Source organism: Ahaetulla prasina, chromosome 2 (assembly GCF_028640845.1).
Source record: "Ahaetulla prasina isolate Xishuangbanna chromosome 2, ASM2864084v1, whole genome shotgun sequence".
Lineage (NCBI taxonomy): Eukaryota > Metazoa > Chordata > Lepidosauria > Squamata > Colubridae > Ahaetulla > Ahaetulla prasina.
The window spans coordinates 61,975,820-61,997,793 of NC_080540.1; the positions used below are offsets into that span (position 1 = coordinate 61,975,820).

Consider the following 21,974-nt stretch of genomic DNA (forward strand, 5'->3'; position numbering starts at 1 on the left):
TGATATAACCCTGCTTCTATAGATCTGATCCTTAGTGTTCTTGTGCTGCTATGATCAGTGCCACAGTGCTACCTTTTACTCCAGTCCTTTCCAGCCACTGGTAGGATTTCCCAGTGTCTGCCAACTCATCTATCTGTCAATGGTACAACCCATATAGGCTTTTGTCTTGCCATGGCATTGCCTTTGCTTGATCTTTCTCCCACACCTGCTGCTGCCTCAGGCATTCTCTTAGCAGCTCATCATTGGGTGCCCTCTTACTGATGTACTCCTGGATGCTCTGAGTTTCATCCAGGATAGTGACTTTGACACTCACCAGATGCTGCTTACCTTCTTTCTGACTGGTGTACAGTCTCTGGGCATTAGGTTTGTGGTGGAAGCCTCTGTACATGTGAAGAGCTTCCAGGTGTTCATATCATCAGTTCCCATGTCATACTTTGGCCAGATCACTCTACCAGCAGAATATCTGATGACTAGCCTAGCATACATGTTGATGGCATGGAACTTGTTCTTACCATTAAATTGACTCTTCAGGATCTAATTTATCCTTTAATGGTACTTTGATGTTGTTGCCTTCCTTGACTCCTCATTGTGGTATCCCATGTGATTGTGGGATATTAAGGTACTTGTAAGGTGGACTATTTGTCTGCTATGTGGCCTGCTGGTAGTTCTACACCATCAGTTTTTACCACCTTCTCTATCTTGATAAGCATCTGGCCGCACTTCTCCAATATGAATGGCATCCCAGTGTTCTTACTGTAAACCATTGTCAGGTGTTTCAGTGAGTTGACATCTTGTTCACTGTTTACATACAACTTGATGTCATCCATGTAGAATAGCTCCATTCTTGAACTTGTATCCATATTCAGTTCTTGTGATTACCTGGCCGAGGGAGTTCATATATGTATACACATAAACATACACACACAAATCTTCTGCTACCTCATTATTGATCATCAATAATGACTTGGACAAGGGGATAGATGGGGAACTCATCAAATTTGCAGATGACACCAAGCTGGCAGGAATAGCCAACACTCCAGAAGATAGGCTCAAGTTACAGAAGGATCTTGACAGACTTGAACGTTGGGCGGTATCTAATAAAATGAAATTCAACAGTGAAAAAAGTAAGGTTCTACATTTAGACAAGAAAAACAAAATGCACAGGTACCGGACATGTGGTACCTTGCTCAATAGTAGTAACTGTGAGAGGGATCATGGAGTCTTAGCGGACAACCATTTAAATATGAGCCAGCAGTGCAGCAGCTGCCAAAAAAGCCAACACAGTTCTGGGCTGCATAAACAGAGGGATAGAATCAAGATCATGTGAAGTGTTAGTATTGCTTTACAATGCCTTGGTAAGGCCACACTTGGAATACTGCATTCAGTTTTGGTCGCCACGATGTAACAAAGATGTTGAGACTCTAGAAAGAGTGCAGAGCAGAGCAACAAAGATGATTAGGGGACTGGAGGCTAAAACATATGAAGAATGGTTGCAGGAACTGGGTATGTCTAGTTTAATGAAAAGAAGGACTAGGGGAGACATGATAGCAGTGTTCCAATATCTCAGGGGCTGTCACAAAGAAGAGGGAGTCAAGCTATTCTCCAAAGCACCTGAGGGCAGGACAAGAAGCAATGGATGGAAACTAGTCAAGGAGAGAAGCAACTTAGAACTAAGGAAAAATTTCCTGACAGTTAGAACAATTAATGAGTGGAAAACTTGCCTTCAGAAGTTGTGAATGCTCCAACACTGGAAGTTTTTAAGAAGATTTTGGATAGCCATTTGTCTGAAGTAGTGTAGGGTTTCCTGCCTAAGCAGGGGATTGCAGTAGAAGATCTCCAAGGTCCCTTCCAACTCTGTTATTCTATTCTATTCTATTCTATTCTATTCTATTCTATTCTATTCTATTCTAATTTCATATGCTTGCAAAATGGAGATGCCAGACTTTCAAGCTGGCTTTTATGAAGGCCAATGAAGATGAGGCATTATTGCTGATGCATGCTAGATAATTGAGAAAGCCAAAAAACAAAACAAAACCCAACCCACCCAAAAAGTAAATATATGTTTTATTGAGTATAGAAAGACCTTCCATTGTGTTGACTGTGTCAAGCAACGGAGTATGCTTAAAAAAATTGAAGTTTCAGAACATCTCACTGTCCTCATGCAAAATCCACACAAGTTAGGAAGCTACAATGCAGCCAGAACATGGCAAAATAGATTGGTTCAAGGGTTGAAAAAGTTATATACTTATTTATTCAAACTGTATGCTAAATATATATTAAAGGAAGCTGGATTGGAAGAAGATGAGAATGGTTGTAAAACTGGAGGAAGAAATATTGTATCAGTATGCAACTATACTGATGATACTACTCTGGTACTTTAGCTGAAAATGCAAATAATCTGCAAACTCTAGTAATAAACATCAAGCAGCATAGGGAAAAAATATAGGACTAAAATGAAATATAAAGAAAACCAAACTAATCGATTACAAAAGGTAGGGTAACAAACCTTGGAATTGATTATGAAGGTATTGAAGTGATGGGTAGTTTCTGCTCTTTAGGATCAAATATCAACAATAAAGGAACCAGCAGTCAGGCAATACACTACAGATTAACACTTAGAGCGGTAGGTCTTAGAAAAGATATTCAAATGCCGTGATGTTTCTATAGCTACAAAGATTGAAATTGTGCAAGGAATGGAAACAGAGGTTGAAGTTTGAAAAAGCAAAGCAAAAAAGAATATTATTGCTTTTGAACTTTGTGTTGGAGAAGTTTCCTGAGAATAGCAAGTATAAAGAAGAAAAGTGAAACACATAGAAAAAAAATGAGATATACAAAAATTATCACGTCAGTTAAATCTTAGTTGGGTAACCTTTAGCATGAATTACATATGCCATCGATTTGGTATGGATTGTAGCAACCACACAGATAGATTTTTTCTAAGAGGGTCTGTTTCCAATCTAATCCCTCAGGTTTTCCAGTGGTACATTCATCAGCACTGTAATTGAGTTCATTGACCTTGCTGCTAGTTATCCTCTTCTCTTCCATCTTTCACAGCACCATAGCCTTCTCCAGAGAGCTGGGTCTTCACATAATGTGTCCTGTGTATGATAAGTCTAAGTCTGGTCATTTGCATCTCAAATGAGAACTCTGGATTGAGTTGTTCAAAGATCTATTTATTTGATTTCTCAGCTTTCCATGATATTCTAATAGCAAATCCTTCATAAAAAGTATTGCATTACATTCTTGATTAAATTTGATTTGATTAAATAAATTATCTTTCCATTGATTTATAATTTTATGGTACTACTCCAAAAAAAGTGATGTTATTAGCTAGTTTTAGAAAATACACTTTTCCCAAAACGTTTCCACAATTTTGACTACTACTGTAAGTAAACAGCCAGTTTGATGTAGTGGTTTTTTGAAAGCCAGTTTGGTGTAGTGGTTTGCACTGGACTAGAAACTAGAAATTCATGAGTGAGATTGATTTAAGCCATCCATCTGGTGTTAAGGTAGTATTTCTCCCTCCATCCCAAGAATGGATGGAGAATATTTTAATCTCGTAAAAGAAAAGGGACCAGTTTGGTGGAGTGGTTAAGGCACCAGGCTAATAACTGGGAGACAGAATTCTAGCCTCACCTTAGGCACAAAGTTAGCTGGATAATCTTTGGCTAGTGACTTTCTCTCAGTCTTAGAAAAGCAGTCATCTGAAAAGTAGGGTGCCCACATGGCAGTCCTTGAATTTAAGATACTCAGATTTTAAGATTGAGGAGAACTGTGATGAGAGAAGTGCTGAAGTTCATGGATTTCAGGCAAGAGCCTGAGCCTTCAAAAGAAATAAGAAATGCACAAGGTTGACTACCACAATCAGTGGTAGTCAACCTGGTCCCTACCGCCCACTAGTGGGAGTTCCAGCTTTCATGGTGGGAGGTAGGGGTTTTGTCCGATACTGAATCACTTTCCTTTTTTTTAATTTAATTGACTTTTTTAAAAAAAATTATAGCATTATTTAAAAACATTTTCATTAGGTTTTCATAAAATTCCCCGTGACAATTTAAATTTCTGAAAATATACTATTTGTATCGCCCGCACATAAGTTTCGTTCCTGTTACGTAAGTGAAACCAAATGGCACTATAGTGTGACCTTAAACAAAAGAGCCTCGTCCCAGAATAGCTCATGCATCTCCCCCCACACCACCCAACTGTAACAGACAAGCAGAGCTGGTAGCCAGTGCCCCCCCACCAAACCCAATCCACGATGCGCAAGAGGCATCCGCAGACAACAATACACAGCGCATTATTGTGGAACCAATGGGCGGTTAGAAAATGTTACTACTAACAGAGGTACAAAAGTGGGCGGTAGGTATAAAAAGGTTGAGTATCCCTAAGCTACATGATATGAATTAAACTAATAGGTAACACTCTATCCCAGTCCCAGTATTATCCCTTGATTCTTTGGCTTGTTTAACAAGCAAAATCTCTGTCCAGGGTTTCTCTAAGTCTTTCTCAACCTGTCGTGTCCCACTCCTCCGCTGACGGCTGGGTCCGGGAAATCCGAATCAGGCTTGCCTCTGCAGCTCTGCCCAAAGTCCTAGCAAAGTCCTCAGAGCAGGCAGGAGACCAGTAAGTGACTTCAGCAAGATAAGTTTGACTTTTGCCTGACTCAGAGACTGCCAGAAAGTAGATCCTTTATATAGGCCATGGGGTGTGGCTCCATGACTCAGCACTCATTAAGGCCTGCCCCTCCCTTCCCTCTGCAGCCTCCGCCTCTCCAATCTTCTGATGCGAGGGTCACACCAATCAGCTGTTGGTAATAAACCCTCCTCAGGCTCACCTGCTGTGGAGGAGGGGGAGGGGTCTAGCTGCTCCGTTTGCCTGGGCATGGAGTCAGGGCTGGGGCAGGGAGATTCTCCTTCTGCAGTTTGTGGGGGCATGGAGCCAGGACTGGGACCGGGAGGCATACATTCCTCAGTGTGCGGGAGCAGGTAAGAAGGGCCCGGCTGCTCTGAGGGCGGGCAAGACACAACACAACCGCTGAGTTGCAAAAATTATCCTCCACCCATCCTTCCAAGTCAACAGAAATCTACCTTGGCATAAAACTTGCCACCATCTTCCCACTTCAAATCCTGATCCTTCCATTGCTGCCTCTGTGCCCAGTCACGACATACTGTATACTTGATTTCCTTCCAAGGCAGTAAGTGTCTTAACAGATTTTAGGCGCACTGAGGTTGCTCTCAGAGACTGTCAGAATAAGGTGAAAGACTTACTTGAACATTGGTACAGGATGATCTAACACTGTCACAGTCTTGAGCTAGGGATGAGATAAAGACAATATCATGGGGACACAGGACAAAAATGATGTAACGTTTGTGTCATGATCAGACGTATGTGGGGATATAGCTTCTGTCATCTGGATGGACAAAAGATTCTGCTGATCCATAATATTTCTTCAAGACACTTAAAAGTTTCCTAGATTTGCTCCCTGAGCTTCACAAACTGTCCAAGACAAAATCCTCTGAGAAGTAGATTATAGAAATACAGTTACATAAAGCTCTTTACTACTCATTTGGGGCTGCCGACATTAATACCAGGCTAGCTTATTACTGATTACTGACCCAGATCTCACCTTTGCTGTTCCCATTTATACTTTCCATTCTATTCCAAAGAAAGGCTGTTCCCAGCTTGGCTGTCTTCTTTCTTTCCTCCCTAAAGTTTAGGGATTTCAGCTTTCAAAATTTCCAGACAGATCAAGCACATCCAGAGGATGCGCAATTGGGAGAAACTAGTTAAAAGTTTCTTCTGTGGGCAACCTTATTGTATTTCTGTTGTGTGAAGAATCCAAATTCTTCTTGCTTTTCCCAGTATCTGTCTGCAGTTAACACTCCTTGAGGAAAGAACTGTAAGGACAAATATGTCAAACCCCATAGGGAGATTCTTTGTGAATTGGCATGCTCAGCTGAGGCTTAATGTATCTATCAAAGGTGTCCACTGAGCATAGCCCAAAAGTTATGATGGTGGCTATGATGATATGATTCCTCCCATCAGGAAGTTGGAACCAATCCATGTCCATACTTCTGCATTATACACAGTTGGAAGTATGCATGCTGGCTCCTCTGTAGCCTTCTGCAACAGGGGTGAAATCCAGCAGGTTCTGACAGGTTCTGGAGAACCGGTAGTGGAAATTTTGAGCAGTTTGGAGAACCAGCAAATACCGCCTCTGGCTGGTCCCAGAGTGGGGAGGGAATGCGGATTTTGTAGTATCCTTCCCTTGCCACGCCCACCAAGCCATGTCCACCAAGCCACACCACACCCACCAAAGCCACGCCCACAGAACCGGTAGTAAAAAAAATTGGATTTTACCACTGCTCTGCAACCTCCACTTACCCATCAACCCCTTCACAGCATACATATGCAGCAACATCTATTGGCTGTTGCAGGCAACCTTAAATCAGCCTTTCAGGAGCCATTTAACAAGAGACTATTATGGCTACCAATACATCTACAAAAACATGAGCAGTGAGACTATATTAGGATATTTCCCAACCAGCTGGTTTTAAAAGGTTGTCTCCTAGAGCTGAATTGTGGGATTTCTCGGGTATGTCATCCATCTTAGCAACAAGAAAAGGGAGAAACATTTCCTCACAGTGTTCCCTCATAAAATTTCACAAGGCAGCTTTAGTTTTCTTGTGGGTTGTGTGATACCATTCTTCTCCTCCGGCTTTATCTTTACATCATGATTAACTCAGCTCAGAGCTGTTGAAAGTATCCAAGAGAACTCAATGCATCTTTTGTGATGGCTGCCTTTAAGCACCAAGCAGATAGAATATGTGGTACAAGTAGAAAAAGGTCAGGACTGTGGAGTCAAAAGAACAAAGGATCCCACATGTAACATAGAATAGAATAGAATTTTATTGGCCAAGTGTGATTGGACACACAAGGAATTTGTCTTGGTGCATATGCTCTCAGTGTACATAAAAGAAAAGATACGTTCATCAAGGTACAACATTTACAACACAAATGATGGTCAATATATCAATATCAGTCAATATAAATCATAAGGATTGCCAGCAACAAGTTATAGTCAGGGTTAGCTTTCCACATATTGAAGGAAGCAAATAAATTTTTTTTATTTCAAAAACACCAGCACCATCTTAATCTACCCGAGTAAATAAATAAATAAATTGCTAACTGCATCATAGCTTCTAAGTCTGCTTTCTGCTTTCTCCTTGTGGAAGGAGAATTAAGGAGTTGGCTACCTTAATCTAAATCTGGCAAACTTGGAATGTATCGGAACTATCATTCCCAAAACTACAGGTAGCATTTCCTTCAACTGTAAAGGTAGAGAATTCTGGGAGTTGTGGTTCTGACATATCTGAAGATCATTGTGATGGAAAAGCTGCTGAAAGGATCATTTGGCCACTGAGTCTCAAAACAACTACTATGAGTTTTGCTGTCTCTGGTAGAAATAAGGTCTGGAGAAAAGAAATTGTTCAGAACAGTGAGAGGATATCCTCTAAAAAACAAACACAAAGAGAGCTAGGGATTTATTTCCTGCTTGCCGCACTCCTTCACAAAATAGCATTGTATTTCTGAAACAAAAGCTCAGGCTTGTTTAATGATGATATATTGTTGTTGTTGTTCAGTCACTAAGTCGTGTCTGATTCTTTGCAACTCCATGGACCATAGCACAGCAGGCTCCCCTGTTCTCCCGTCTCCTGTAGTTTGCCCAAATTCATGTTCATTGCGACAATGACACTGTCTAACCATCTCATTCTCTGCTGTCCCCTTCTCCTTTTAACTTCAATTTTTCTGAACATTAGGGTCTTTTCCAATAAGTCCTCTCTTCTCATTAGGTGGCCAAAGTATTTAAGATAATATGTAAGTCACAAAGTACAGTAGCTAGGACACCCATAAGACAACTATGTCAATACAATGCAGTGACCCTGATAGTAAACCAGGCATTCTCTGTTAGTGGCTTGACCTATAAAATAAGTAGATTCTATTTCAACATCCCATGTTATCCTGCAGAGAAGAAAGACATGTGTCTTACTACATAATGTTGCAAGATAGGAAACTCTTGCTCAGTATTTCACCAGCCAGTCAGGTATCCTCACCTTTTTCCACGATTTTACTCTATTCCCACTATTGGGTGGGAATAGAAATACTGTATTTAAACAGATTAACAGAGTTGGAAGGGACTTTATAGGTCATTTAGTCCAACTCCCCCCCCCGCTCAAGCAGGAGACCCTATACCATTTCTGACAAATGGCAGTCCAATCTTTTCTTGAAAATTTCAAGTGATGAAGCTTCCACAATATCCGAAGGCAAGCTGTTCTATTGGTTGATTGTTCTCACTGTCAGAAAGTTCCTCCTCATTTCTAGGTTGAATCTCTCCTTGGTCAGTTTCCATCCATTATTCCTTGTCTGGCCTTCAGGTACTTTGGAAAACAGCTTGAACCCTTCCTCTCTGTGGCAGCCCCTCAAGTATTTGGCAGCCCCTCTGTGGCAGCCCCTCAAGTATCATGTCTCCCCTGGTCCTTCTCTTCACTAGACTAGTCATGCCCATGTAAGCATTCTTCATATGTTTTAGACTCCAGTCCCCTAATCTTCTTGGTTGCTTTCCTCTGCATTTTTTCTAGAGTCTCAACATCTTTTTTATAGTGTGGTGACCAAAAGTGGTTGCAGTACTCTAGGTGTGGTCTTACTAGGGCTTTATAGAGTGGTATTAGTACCTCACTTGATCTTGATTGTATCCCTCTGTTAATGCAATTTAGGATTTCATTGGCCTTTTTAGCTGCTGCTGCACACTGCTGGCTCATATTTGGCTGATTATCCACTAAGACTCCAAGATCCCTCTCACAGTCACTGCTATTAAACCTGGTTTCCCCCAGTTTATATGTGTGCTTTTGGTTTCTCTTTCCTAATTGTAAGACTTTACTTTTCTCTACCTTGAATTTCATTTTGTTAGATAGGGCCCAGTGTTCAAGTCTGTCAAGATCCATCTGGATCTTGAGCCTATCTTCTAAGGGTGTTAGCTATTTCTGTCATTTTGGTATCATCTGCAAATTTGATGAATTCCCCTTCTATTCCCTCATCTAAGTCATTTATGAAGATATTGAAGAGTACTGGGACTAAGACGGAGCCTTGTGGCACCCCACTGCTTACTTCTCTCCATGTAGACTTAGACCCAATAGTTATTCAGAATTTTGTAGCATCAGGCATTTACTTGTATTAGGCTTTGCACATGCACACTTTTCTGCACCCCCTTCCAATCTGGAGATGTCTCTGTTTTGTGGATACTATTTTGGCTGTTACATTGTCTGGAGTCGTTTGGCAGCACCAAATTGAATAAAATAAATAAATTATAAGGATTTTGTGTCCAAAGGTTGAATATGAAGTTAGTGCACATAATATATCTGCCAGTGGGCCTGGGGAACTCAGAGTAGGATGGAGCCCATTAAATGGCTGGTATGAGTGTGTGTTGCTGCCAGGGTAGGCCGGTGTTAGAAAATAGAAAATAGAATAACAGAGTTGGAAGGGACCTTGGAGGTCTTCTAGTCCAACACTCTGCTTAAGCAGAAACTCTACACCACTTCAGACAAATGGTTATCCAATATATTCTTAAAAATTTCCAGTGTTGGAGCATTCACAACTTCTGGAGGCAAGTTGTTCCACTCATTAATTGTTCTAACTGTCAGGAAATTTTTCCTTAGTTCTAAGTTGCTTCTCTCCTTGATTAGTTTCCACCCATTGCTTCTTGTCCTGCCCTCAGGTGCTTTGGAGAATAGCTTGACTCCCTCTTCTTTGTGGCAGCCCCTGAGATATTGGAACACTGCTATCATGTCTCCCCTAGTCTTTCTTTTCATTAAACTAGACATACCCAGTTCCTGCATACGTTTTGTGGGGGTTATAGGTGGGGGTTATTATGTTATTATTTATTATTTTTATTTCTTTTATGTTGTGTTTTTATTTCCCATAAGTTGCCTAGTCACCATGAGCGAGTAGGCAGCAATATAAATTTTCCAAATAAATAATAAACATCACTTGTTTTCTGAATATAAAGTACAGTTTCAGTCTTCAACAGAAAGTCTGGAAAAACTCTTGGTATTATATAAAGTTTGATGAGACTAAGTTGCCAGATATCTTGACAGGCAAAGGAGGGCATGAATGGTTGGAAAGGAGGACCATTAAGGGCAAAAGAAGAAGATACGCATAGTATTTAATTTTCTTGCCATCCACAACAAAAATTACAATGAAAAATCAGAAAATATAATTAAGCCTATATGTTTATGAAATTACCTTTTCTAGCATCAGAAAGATTGCTTTTTGAACTGCAATATTTTTTCATCTTTATTTTCAAGAACGGATGCTAGTGAATTAATGATGATGCCCTTTTTCAATTTCTCCATAGAAACCTATTACAAGTCATGTGATCTACAGTGACCATATACTTGAAGGGGCTGGATTGAAGCTGATTGCTGGAATCAGGAAATAACTTAAATAATATAAATCTAGGTTGCAGCTGAGGGAAAGAAAGAAGCAGACAATTTACAAGATCAAAATACATGAACGTTTGAATGACTATTGTTGTGAAAACATTTTAAAAAATCCAAGATATTTAAGACAATATTTTATTTTAAAGCTATTTATTCATCTATTACATTTCGATGCAGCCAATCTCACCAAGGCGACTCTAAGCATAAAGCTAGGCCTATCTGACAGACATGACAGACCAAAAGTCATGAAGATAAAATGGAGGATATTGCTCCTTTTGCCAGATGTCTGGGCAGGGGTGGGCTTCAAAATTTTTAGCAAGGGGTTCTCTGCTCAGTTGCTGGGTGGGCATGGCCATGGTGGGCGTGGCCTAGTCAGCCTCCTGCATCATGATGGGGGGTGGCGTTTTTGCCCTTCCCAGGCTTTCCTTGAGCCTCTGGGAGGGCGAAAACAGACTCCTCACATTCCAGAGGCTTGTTTCCGGCCTTCCCATAGATCTGTTTTTCACCCTCTCCGAGCCTCCGTGCGCGCTCTGCACTTACCTGCATCCAAAACCGGCTGCGTGGGGATTCCTGAAAGGGCAGGGTGGAGTGGGTGGGGCCAGCCAAGAGTGGGATTTGGGGGTTCGCCGAACTGCACAGAATCTTAGCTAGAGGTTCTCCCAAACCCCCAACAGCCCACCAATTATTCCCACTATAGCTTAAACACTGGCTGTTCCAGTGCATGAATTGCTTCCCCTTCTTTCTGATCTGCTGAGAAATTTTGCTGAGCCCTATGATATCGATAAGCTGACCAAGATGGTGGGAGCTCTTGATGTCATGATCACTGTGTGTGTTACTTATTTAACCCTCTGTGTTCTTCTAGAGTTTCTACATCAAACTGAGAAGGGTGAAAGGCATCCAATACAATAATAGCTCTTTCAAATCAGCTTCACTAAAGCTGATCAGCCACCACAATCTTTATGCTGCATTGTGCTACTAATAAAGCTAACTCAGGACCATCTATGAACTCTCTGAAGCAGCTTTCTGAGAAAAAAAAGTCTTTCCCATCCCCACAATCTACAAGTAATCTCTTTTGCCCTGCTCTACTTCTTTTAGCTCTGATTTCCAAATTAAGCCCCTATCTAATCAGCAGTAGAGAGCTATAATTAGTATTTTTTAACATTCCAAGGAAGGGTTTTACAGGAAGGTTTTACAATGATTGTCGTTTCACTTTTTTTTCATTTTAGTATTCAAAAACAGTTTAAAATACAGGACGATTGAGCAAGACAAGAGTACTGATATAGGGAAGTTCACCTTTCTGTTTTCGCCTTAAAAGCCCCTAAGAAAATACTTTTTACTCCATTATAGAATATAAAATATCTTTCCTCCAGGACCTCAGCTGATATCCATGGGACTCTCTCTTAACATTGTCCTCCAGAATAAGAGCATTGGATAATTTGGGCTGAGAGACAATAAATGGTTAGCCTAAAGTTATCCAGAGAATTTTAATGGATGATAAAAACAGCAAGATTCTGCAGATCTCATTGGTCTTCCCCAATCTGGTGACATCTAGATTGCGCGACTTGCAGCATCCATAATCTTTAGTTGTTGTCATCTCTGTTGAGATTTTATGGAGAACTCTCAAGAAGAGAGTTCCCACACAAAAGAACTAATGAATCAAGATATTATGAGGCCAGAAAAACTGCATTCAAAAAGCCGCTGGAGAACAAAATACTTTTCATCTTCTGTATGATCATTTTTGATCCAAAGAATTTCTAAACAATGGATGTGCCACCAAACAGATCTTCCACAATGAATCAAAAAGTTTGATTGCGCTGATGTAACTTTAGGACATTTTGTCTTTGTCGTTTTAAATAATCAAATATGTTATTGTAGAAGGAGAGTTGTGTTAATCTATGATATCAAAAGATGAGGAGTCTGATAGCATCTTTTCTGATTAACACCCTTAATTAAAATATTATTAAAGGTTAATAAAATTTGTTTGCTGGGGAAAAAAAAGTACTACCAGACTCATTTTGATATTTTAGTAAACTCACTGGTGCTATGATGTCAGGTAATCATCTAACTTTCACAATAACTGTGATGTGAAAGGTCATTCTTCATCCATTACCTGTGTTTTCACCTTCTGATTTCACTGCATATTAACTTGCCTTACTTCCAACTAGTTATATATAATTAAGAGCTGAAACTCAGAAAGGTACATCATGCATATGTGAAAATTGCTGTCATAATTGAACCATTGTTTAAGGTGATGCAAGCCTCTTGGTAATGCAGAGACTGAATAGGAAAACAGAGCAATGATTCTCCTGGTCTCTTTCAATGACTTTGTCCCAGTTCGGCTTGTTCCATAGAAGCCTTCTTGCCTTTGGCTGCATATTCACCCTATTATGTGGATTACAAATCCAAGCATTGTAGCTCAGCTCAGTTTGCGTCATTAGTGTGGGCACTCAGTAAGAAGTGACCTGGAGGAGCTGTACCGTCTTGGCAGATGGGTGAGCACAGTCTCCCACCCATCCACCCAATTCAAAGGAATGCTGCTGTTTTCTTCCTCTTTGCCTGCAGCGTAAAGAAGTCTAATGTGCAATTCTGCTGACCCAGCAGAAGGGAGCACAGCAGCCAGGAAGCTGGGAAGAAGGGCTCCTGGCCAAGATGAAGTGGAGAGAGGAAAAGAGACAGAACAAGCTGAGTCTTTGCTTGGGAAATCTATCATATTGGAAGGAACTGAACTTCAGGAAAGATGCCAAGATTTCCTTCTGCCCTGGGATATATTATGGTTTAGCAGTTCGAATAAACAAACAAAACAGCAGCCAAACTGTGGGGACAAAACACTCCACAACAATGTAATGTGGTGATGAGCACACACTTTGCTTAGTGTTGCAAAGTGCAAAGGAGTAAAACAGTTTGCAAATGTACTCTGATACTTAATTAGAAAGTTGTTTACCAAAGCATGCTGATGTGCTCTCTCCTACCACTTGAAGGAATGTTGAAAGGTGAACATTGAGAAGGACACGTGATTCAGAACTGATTTCCTGACAGATTTTCTCTGCAGCACAATGTTGTGAGCATTGTCGTAGGACAGTCTTCCATAATCAAGTATTCCTTGCACACATTGGGGTTTTAATGACAGTTGGTGTAAGCTGTCATTTAAAACAATTCCACTTTGCAGCAGTGTCAATCATTAGAGAGAATCATTAGAGAGATCTGAACTTCTGATCAAGTTTTGACTCTACGGTGTTGTAAACAGAATGTTGCTTCTTCCATAGAGCAGAGGCCTATGCAAAGCAAGTTATGTAATACAAGGACATCATGGTAATTGCATAGCAGAACAACTTCATGAATACCTATGTTCTCTTAGCAGCAAAAACAGTTCAAGTTAGGACATGAAACATACACCCCACCCATAATTTACACAAAACCTATTGTCTTTCTTGTAATACAACATTTCTGACTGAAATATTGCAAAAAGAGCACACCCTCTTTGGGGGGGGGGCACAGAAATATTGGCACTGAACCAAACTTTTTATCTTGAAAGCAAAAGACCATAAACAAATGGCTCATCAGAGAAAAACAATGTGACAATTACCAGAATTCTGCATGGATTTGTCAGGAACAAATCATGCTAGAATAACTTTGTCTCATTTCGCGATCATATAATTTTTAGTAGATGGTGGGAATTTTGAAGATAGAGAATATTTTTACTTCAAACAAAGAATTTGATAATGTTTAGCAAGTAAGTTAAGTATGGGCTAGATGAAGTACAGATACATACATAACTGTCTTAAAAATTATACTTGAAGAATGTGCATTAATTTTCCTCATTAGATTGGAGCAATATATCAAGTGGGGTGCCACAAAATTCACTTCTGGGTTTCTACAATGTTTTCATTAATGACTTGGATGGGAATGCCTTATCAGATTTACAGGTTTTACAGAACTGTGTGTTCTAGAATATGAAATAAAATCCAAGCTTATCTTGAAACATTAGAGTGATTCTTTGAAAGTAATAGAAACTAAAAGGCAAGTGCAAAAATCTTAATTTAGAAACAAAATCAAGGAACAAATAGAGCATGGGGAAAAATGTGGCTAAGAAATGATTTTGTGAAAGCTATATTGAAATAATAGTTGACTGCAAACTGAAAATGAGTCAACAGTGCACTATCGCTGAAAAAAAAGGCAGTGCAATTTTAGGCTGCATCAACAAATGCACAATTTTCAAAGCATTGGGGAGTCACCCTTTATTCTAGTTTGACAGATCCCACTGAATACTGTATCCCGTTCTGAGCACCATAATTTAAGAAGGATTCAGAGAAATTGGAACGAGTTCAGAAAAGGAGAATAAGGATGAACAAGGGAGACAAATAAATTCCTGTGAAGGTAGAGTAGAAAAACGTTTTTTTTTAAAAAATGCCTGGGAAGGGGGAATATTGCATTCTTCACATTTCTGAAAGGATGTCAAGATATTTTCTCTCTCCAGGTTGTCAGATAATGGATTTAAGTTACAGCAAGGCAAGATTTCAAAGAAAAGTGGAATCCATTAATCAGGAAAGTGGTGGGATTCTCCTTGTTGGAATCATTCAAGCAGAGGATAAACATCCATCTGTCTGAATGTTGCAGTAAGCAGGGGGCTGGATTTGATGGCCTAAATTGCCCAGAGGTATTTTCTAGACAGCTCAGTCTAGTTTCCATGATGTAGTTGTCAATTTGTTCCGACTCAACTCGGCAATGTTTGATCAGGGTTAGCAGCTGCCATCAGCAGCTGCACCAAAGCGGCATAAGCTATCAGCCATATTTTGTGTCCAAGGCCCACCTCCTATCGGAGAAGCAGCATAGGCGGCCATAGAGGTGGCCCATTTCTGCCACCTGCAATCCTCAACTCTGTTCTCCTGATTGGCAAGCTGCTTGATATGGGCTCGGTTAAAGGAAAACAGATATTCAACCAACAGTAAAACAATCTGCCACAATGCTTTCATCAAATTGACACCCCACCCTCACCCTATTGCGCCTTTCCACCACTGCCCCAGAATTCTGAACCTAATTTTGGGTCTTTTTTTCCTGAGCAAACAAAAGACAAGAGAAACAAGACTTTTTGTGGCTTATTTTGTTGAGCCTCTAAAAGAATTAACTCCAGTGACTGATTGACTAATTATGTGCCTTCAAGTCAGTGTCATCTCTAAGTGTCCAGGTAAATAGCAATAACACTTAGGCTTATCTACCGCTTTATAGCCCTCTCTAAGTGGTTTAGAGAGAGTCTACATATTGCCCCCAACAATCTGGATCCTCATTTTACCAACCTTGGAAGGATGGAAGGCTGACTCAACCTTGAGCGGGTGAGAATTGAACTGCTGGCAGTCAGCAGAATTAGCCTGCAATACTGCATTCTAACCACTGCGCCACCACAGCTCTTGATTTTCTCTATGATAATCTGGCCCTAAGATGGTCTTTCAGGTCTTCCAGCAGTCACTGTAACTGAGTCTACTCACTTTGCTGCTGGTCATATTCTTCTTCTCTTTCCTTCCACCTTTCCCAGCATCAGCGCTTTCTCCAAAGAGCAAGGATGTTGTAGAATGTGTCCAGAGTAGAATAATACAAGCCTGTGTATTGGTGAACCAGCAGAATTGTACAGTAGCATTGGACTTCTCAGAATTATTTTAAGGCTATAACTCTATAATTTTTTACTCATTTAATGCAAGGCTAAAAAAAGAAATCAGTCGAATGAAGGAAATTCTGCCCTCCCCCAAACAAACAAGGAATCTGAATGTCAGCATCTGTTGTCTATATAATGAAAGGAAAGCAACGGGAGGGAACTTCTAAATAACAGCTCTACTTGTGACTCAGCTCATTAATTTGTCTTCTGTTTTAGAAAAAAAACTTGCTCTTAGAAGAAGAACCCAGGAAGGAGCTTAAAGATGATGGACAGAATTCATCAATCAGTTCTGCCCAATTTTTCCTTTAGCATTGAAGCTGGTGGAGGAATCAACTTGCTTATTGTGTGTTGCACATGCAAAATAAAGACAGCATCATTCGCTATATGAGCTTATGATCTGTATCTCTCTTCATTTAATTTTATTCGGGGTGTCCTTCAGTTGATTTATGATTTTGTTGATTTTCAAAACATCTGTCCTAAATTGCTGAGGATGTTAAACATGCCTCCTCCTATAATGTCCCCATTTAATGAAATAACTTTTTTTTTCTTATTCAACATGTTTGCTTTGTTTTTCCCATAGCCCCTAAGACCAAATGTGGTGGGTCAACTTCTGCCAGACTGTTCCTCCCTAGCTATATTAGGCTAGCTTCAGAGGCCAAGTAGCTGGAAGGGAAGGGAATTGTATCCAAAACATCTAAAGGACTTGGGGAAATTACTGAAACTCTTCTGTCATCTGCGTTGTGGATATGGAACAATGGCCTTTTAACAGTGGCTGCATGGGATCCAATACATTAGCAGATCCAGAGCTGTTCATGTAAAAAGGGCTGATCTGCTTTTATTATTTCTGTCTTGCGGTTTAGAAAAAAGAAGGAATGGAGGAAAACAGTGGAAATTCCTTGTCTTTTGTCCCTGCTCCTTCATGTTACCCAAAAAGCTTCCGTTTCCATCTATTCTCCACTGTGATTTCAGCCAAGAATAAAGCAGAAGGTAAGGAGCTGTATTGTGAGAAAGAGATTACTGTAAGCATTCAGTGAAAGCATCTATTAAGAAAACAAGATTGAAATTCCAGGCCCTGGATATAAATAGGTTTTTTGTATAGGTTAACATTATGTACTGTATATAGAGCATTTCTATCTATTGCTTAGTTATTTAAGAAAGTGTAATGTTTTCCTAAGTGACGTTGAACTCTTACCATATGGATCTATAGATAGATCCTTTATTTTTCTCCCATGGAGATTATCTGCTTTGACAGCCCCCTTTGGAATAAGAATTTAAAACTGTGTAGATACTTAACAAATATCTCTGTCCAAAATTCAGAAGAGATAGTAATTTGCTACTTCACCATCTAACATAGTAAAGTGTGCACAAATCCAACCAACTAAAAATTAAACATTTAAATATTAAAATGGCACATAATGTCACTGCGTGCATGAAGCCGAAATAAAAGCATTTGAGTGGTGAAGCATAAGGACAAAATAATACTTGTAAATGTGGGTGTGTTTGTATAGATGTATAAAAGGAAAGCTAGATAGTATTCAACTTCAGAAATGTCATTCCGTAGTGATCATTACCACTGTGAATATTTTCTTTTTAAATTCCCAGCACTCAATTGTTTAATCTCCAAAATCAATTCAAAATCAGAAATAGGGAAAATCCAGTCCAGGTTCCTCCCGTGTTAAATTGGATGATCTGGTGGGTCGGTTTTGGCCCATTAAGCTGTAAATTTCCCATCTAAAGAATTGGCACCTTAATCAGATGTTTTATTTACATTCATATCCAAGTAGCAAGAACAAGACTCACGTTGGGTTGTTCCTGGGTACAGAGATATAGAGTGGGTGTGGCCAGGGTGGGCGTGGCCAGCTCGACATCACTCATGTCAGGGGTGCCTGTGGTGGCCCGAACGCTCTACCAGTGAAAATGGAGCTCCACTTTTGCTGGCAGAGGCACCATAAGCTGGTCTTTTGCTGTTTCTAGGGCAGCCCTGCAGGCCAGATCTAAGTATCTTGCGAGCCAGATCTGGGCCCCGGGCCTTGAGTTTGACACCCCTGGTCTATGGTCACTGGCCTTCAGGTTATCACCAAACTGAACTTTGTTCATGAGAAAGAATGCATGAACCCCACAGAAATGTGTTTTATGTTTTACCAGCTTGTGAAGGGCACTTTCTGTTTGTTTACCAGAGGCCTTCATTCCTGTTCGAGATTCATTGGGAAATGACCAACTTACACACTAAAGGACATATGAGGGAGAAGACAGCATATCTAGGACACAATGAAAGAAGAGCAAAGAAAGAAATGATGAGTTTTGGCCACAATCCCAACTGATAGCTCCTGACATAAGCAACCTAGAGAAGAAAATGTTTGAAAGCCAAACAAATGTTAGGTAACTTTTTCCTCCTACTCCAATAATGTTGTTGACCAACCCTTCATTCCACAATATCAGGCTATTTGCTCTACTCATAAACATCCTTAAACCTTATGTACCAACCGTCCATACTTATCTATTCTTCAGCAGCTACAGCTTACTTGTTTTGAGGCCAAAATCTTCTGTCCTAGAATAGTCCTCTTACTAGAATCACCTCTAGCTTCAGAAGGCATATAATTCAACTTTCTCTGATGCAACAAAGGAAAATACTGTAAAACAGTGTTTCTTAACCTTAGCTGTTTTAAGATTTATTCTAATATTCATCTTTAGATTAATTTAAAATTAATACTAGCCTAGCGACTAAAGAATTCCGATGTGTGTGTGTTAAAATGGCCAAGGTTGAGAAACACTGCTGTAGAGGAAGTGGATCTCTATAGCGACCTATGCACTTATCTGACTTTAGATGAACTTAATGGTGTAAACAAAGACTTTCTGAAGCTTAATTGTGGGCCTGCTAAATGTAGATACCTTCTGCATGATTAGAATGCCACTCCTGTTGATCTGGGGTATGCTCTAAACTTTGACGAAAGCCCAGGTGGATAATATTGAATATATGTATCTATTTACACATACTGTATAAATATTTCAGAGGAGGGAAATTATGTAAATATTAATACACTCAAAATGTATTCTATGAAGATTTAAAAATGTGAAGATTCACAATCACCTTTCACGAACGTATCTCCCAGACGTAATTGTCAAATAAAGTGAATCGTGAAGAGATGGTAATAAGAAGGATTTGGGGCAATGGGAAATATTTCATTTTGATTTGAAAACCAAACAAGGTTGAAAAGGGAGTAAAAGTTTCATGCTCTATAAACTATAACAAAGAAAATACAATTTCTTGCTGTATTGGAATGGCATGACAACACCAGCTTCTGATTAAATTACATTAATATGAACTTTGGCTTTAAATGAATGAGGAGAAAGTATGAACTCAATCGTGTGATTTGATGATCTCTTGCAGGGGTATTTTATTTCTGAGGACTTGGCATATTTTCTGTTAAACCAATGGCTAACCAAGGATTGTCTACCTCATTGTCTGTGTATACAGGTAGTCCTCTACTTACGACCACAATTGAGCCCAAAATTTAGGTTGTTTAATGAGAAATTTGTTAAGTGAATTTTGCCCCATTTTATGACTTTTCTTGCCACAGTTGTTAAATGAATCACTGCAGGCATTAAGTCAGCAACATGGTTGTTAAATGAATCCGGCCTCCCCATTGACTTTCCTTGTAAGAAGGTTACATACAACAGGTGAACTACATGACTCCAGGACACTGCAATTGTCATAAATATGAGTCCATTGCCAGGCATGTGAATTTTGATCACATGAATATGGGGATCCTGTAAAAATCGTAACTGTGAAAAACGGTCATAAATCACATTTGTTTTAGATTAATTAACTTCTTTTCATTGCCACCACTATCCCAATCCTTTTTATTAAATAAAATGCCCTAACACTATTGAATGGGCTCAGGTCACATGATTTTCAGCTCAGTAAACTGAACAAATGTTTATTGCAACCTGAACTATGGACTACAACAAAGAGAAAGGCAAGACTTCATTGGAGTAGGCCACATCTCACTATTTGTTAGCCCCTCAGTCATTTCCAATGGACTTCTTGGGGAAAAATGATGAACTAAAGATGGCTTCCCTAAAAGCAGAGCTGATAATTGCAACTGAATGAAGACCCAGTTCATTTGTTTGTTTGTTTTGTCAATAATATTTATACATATTATATATTATTATAATGTATAATATATATTATTATAAATATATATAAATATATATTAGATATATATTAGATAATATATATAAGTATAGGCATGAATTAAATACATAAAATGAATACAATTAAAGAGACATTAGATCAGGGACGGTAGGCATGCTGGTGCTCTTATGCATGCCCCTTACAGACCTCTTAGGAATGGGGTGAGGTCAACAGTAGACAGCCTTAGGTTAAAGTTTTGCGGGTTTTGGGATGAGACCACAGAGTCTGGTAGTGCATTCCGGGCATTAACAACTCTGTTATTGAAGTCATATTTTCTGCAATCGAGTTTGGAGCAGTTCACTTTAAGTTTGAATCTATTGTGTGCTCGTGTATTGTTGTGGTTGAAGCTGAAGTAGTCATTGACCGGAAGGATATTGTAGCAGATGATTTTATGAGCTATGCTCAGGTCATACCGAAGGCGGCGTAGTTCTAAATTTTCTAAACCCAGAATTTCAAGTCTGGTGCCATAAGGTATTTTGTCGCGAGCAGAGGAGTGGAGGACTCTTCTTGTGAAATATTTCTGGACCAATTAATAGACTGGTTCTTTGTAAATCCACTCTGGACAAAGAGAAGACTTGAAATTGCCCACAAGTGCTCCATAGAGTTGCTCCTCATACAATGACCACAAGACAGCAGTTTCTACATCAGGTTTAAAGCTCTGGGAAATGAGGGAATAGCTATCTTGTTCAACTCACCGTCATCACTTTTAAAAGGACACTGGGCCTGCATATTTCCTATTCTAATCACTTTTGGAAATTGCTTGTTAAGTGCTTTTTGTTAACTGTATTAGGAACCTTTGGATAGACAGGTTTTTACAGGATGGGGAGTTTCTTCAATCTTTAGCAAAAGAAGTTTTAAATGCCAGTTTAACTATTTAAAAAATTCTGGAATAAACAGGATGATTAAAATCTTGATTTTAGGAAGTTATAAACAGGTAAATTTGAAATAAGTTTAACAGTTTCCCCTGTCCAGGCATGACTGACCCAAAGGCGTGGTGCTTTCCTCTGATTCTCAGTCAAGGGAGCCTGTGTTGTCTAAGAGATGCTTCCATCATCATGTGGTCAGCATGAAAATATGGAATGCAGTAATATTCCCACCTGGTACTTATTTATCTACGTACATTTGTATCAGGGGAGGATTTTAATACCCGTTGCTACCAATTTGCTCGTGGGCATGGGCACAATTGAATGTGTGCGCAATGCCTCTGCGCATGGGCAGAAGCGTCTGCACATGCGCAAAAGCATCCCGACAGGTGGGCGGAGCCTCCCGCCACCACTGCAACCGGTTTGCCTGATCTGGTGCGAACCGGTAGCAACCTACCACTGATTTGCATGCTTTTGAACTGCTACTGGCAGGAACTGGGGCAAGTAATGGGAACTCACCCCAACACACAGCACTTGGGTTTCAAACCAGGGTATTAACTTTCCAGCTGACAAGCCTATCATCTTAACCACTGAGTCATCGCACCGTCTCTTAAATTTGAAATAAGATTTTGAAATTAATTATACGAATTCTTCCTGTGGGAAAAATACTTTTGTTTTGAATTATTTTAAAAAAAGCAAACATGACAGGAACTTTGAATGTTGGATACTAGGAGAAACGAGAAGGAATTAAAGATTTCAATTAAAGGAGAAAACTTAAA

General features: G+C 39.7%; 2 long non-coding RNA genes across 2 annotated transcripts; one reads left to right on the top strand and one right to left on the bottom strand.

Moving 5' to 3' along the window:
- Positions 1-518: 518 nt before the first annotated feature.
- On the bottom strand, positions 519-6,506 carry LOC131191746 (uncharacterized). The gene is made up of 4 exons (XR_009153572.1): positions 6,382-6,506; positions 5,265-5,308; positions 3,016-3,098; positions 519-1,094 (listed from the first exon to the last, which is right to left on the bottom strand). It is a non-coding gene; the product is annotated as an uncharacterized LOC131191746 (long non-coding RNA).
- LOC131191745 (uncharacterized) lies at positions 4,517-19,271 on the top strand. Its single transcript, XR_009153571.1, has 3 exons — positions 4,517-4,982; positions 16,998-17,124; positions 18,315-19,271. It is a non-coding gene; the product is annotated as an uncharacterized LOC131191745 (long non-coding RNA).
- Positions 19,272-21,974: the final 2,703 nt, after the last annotated feature.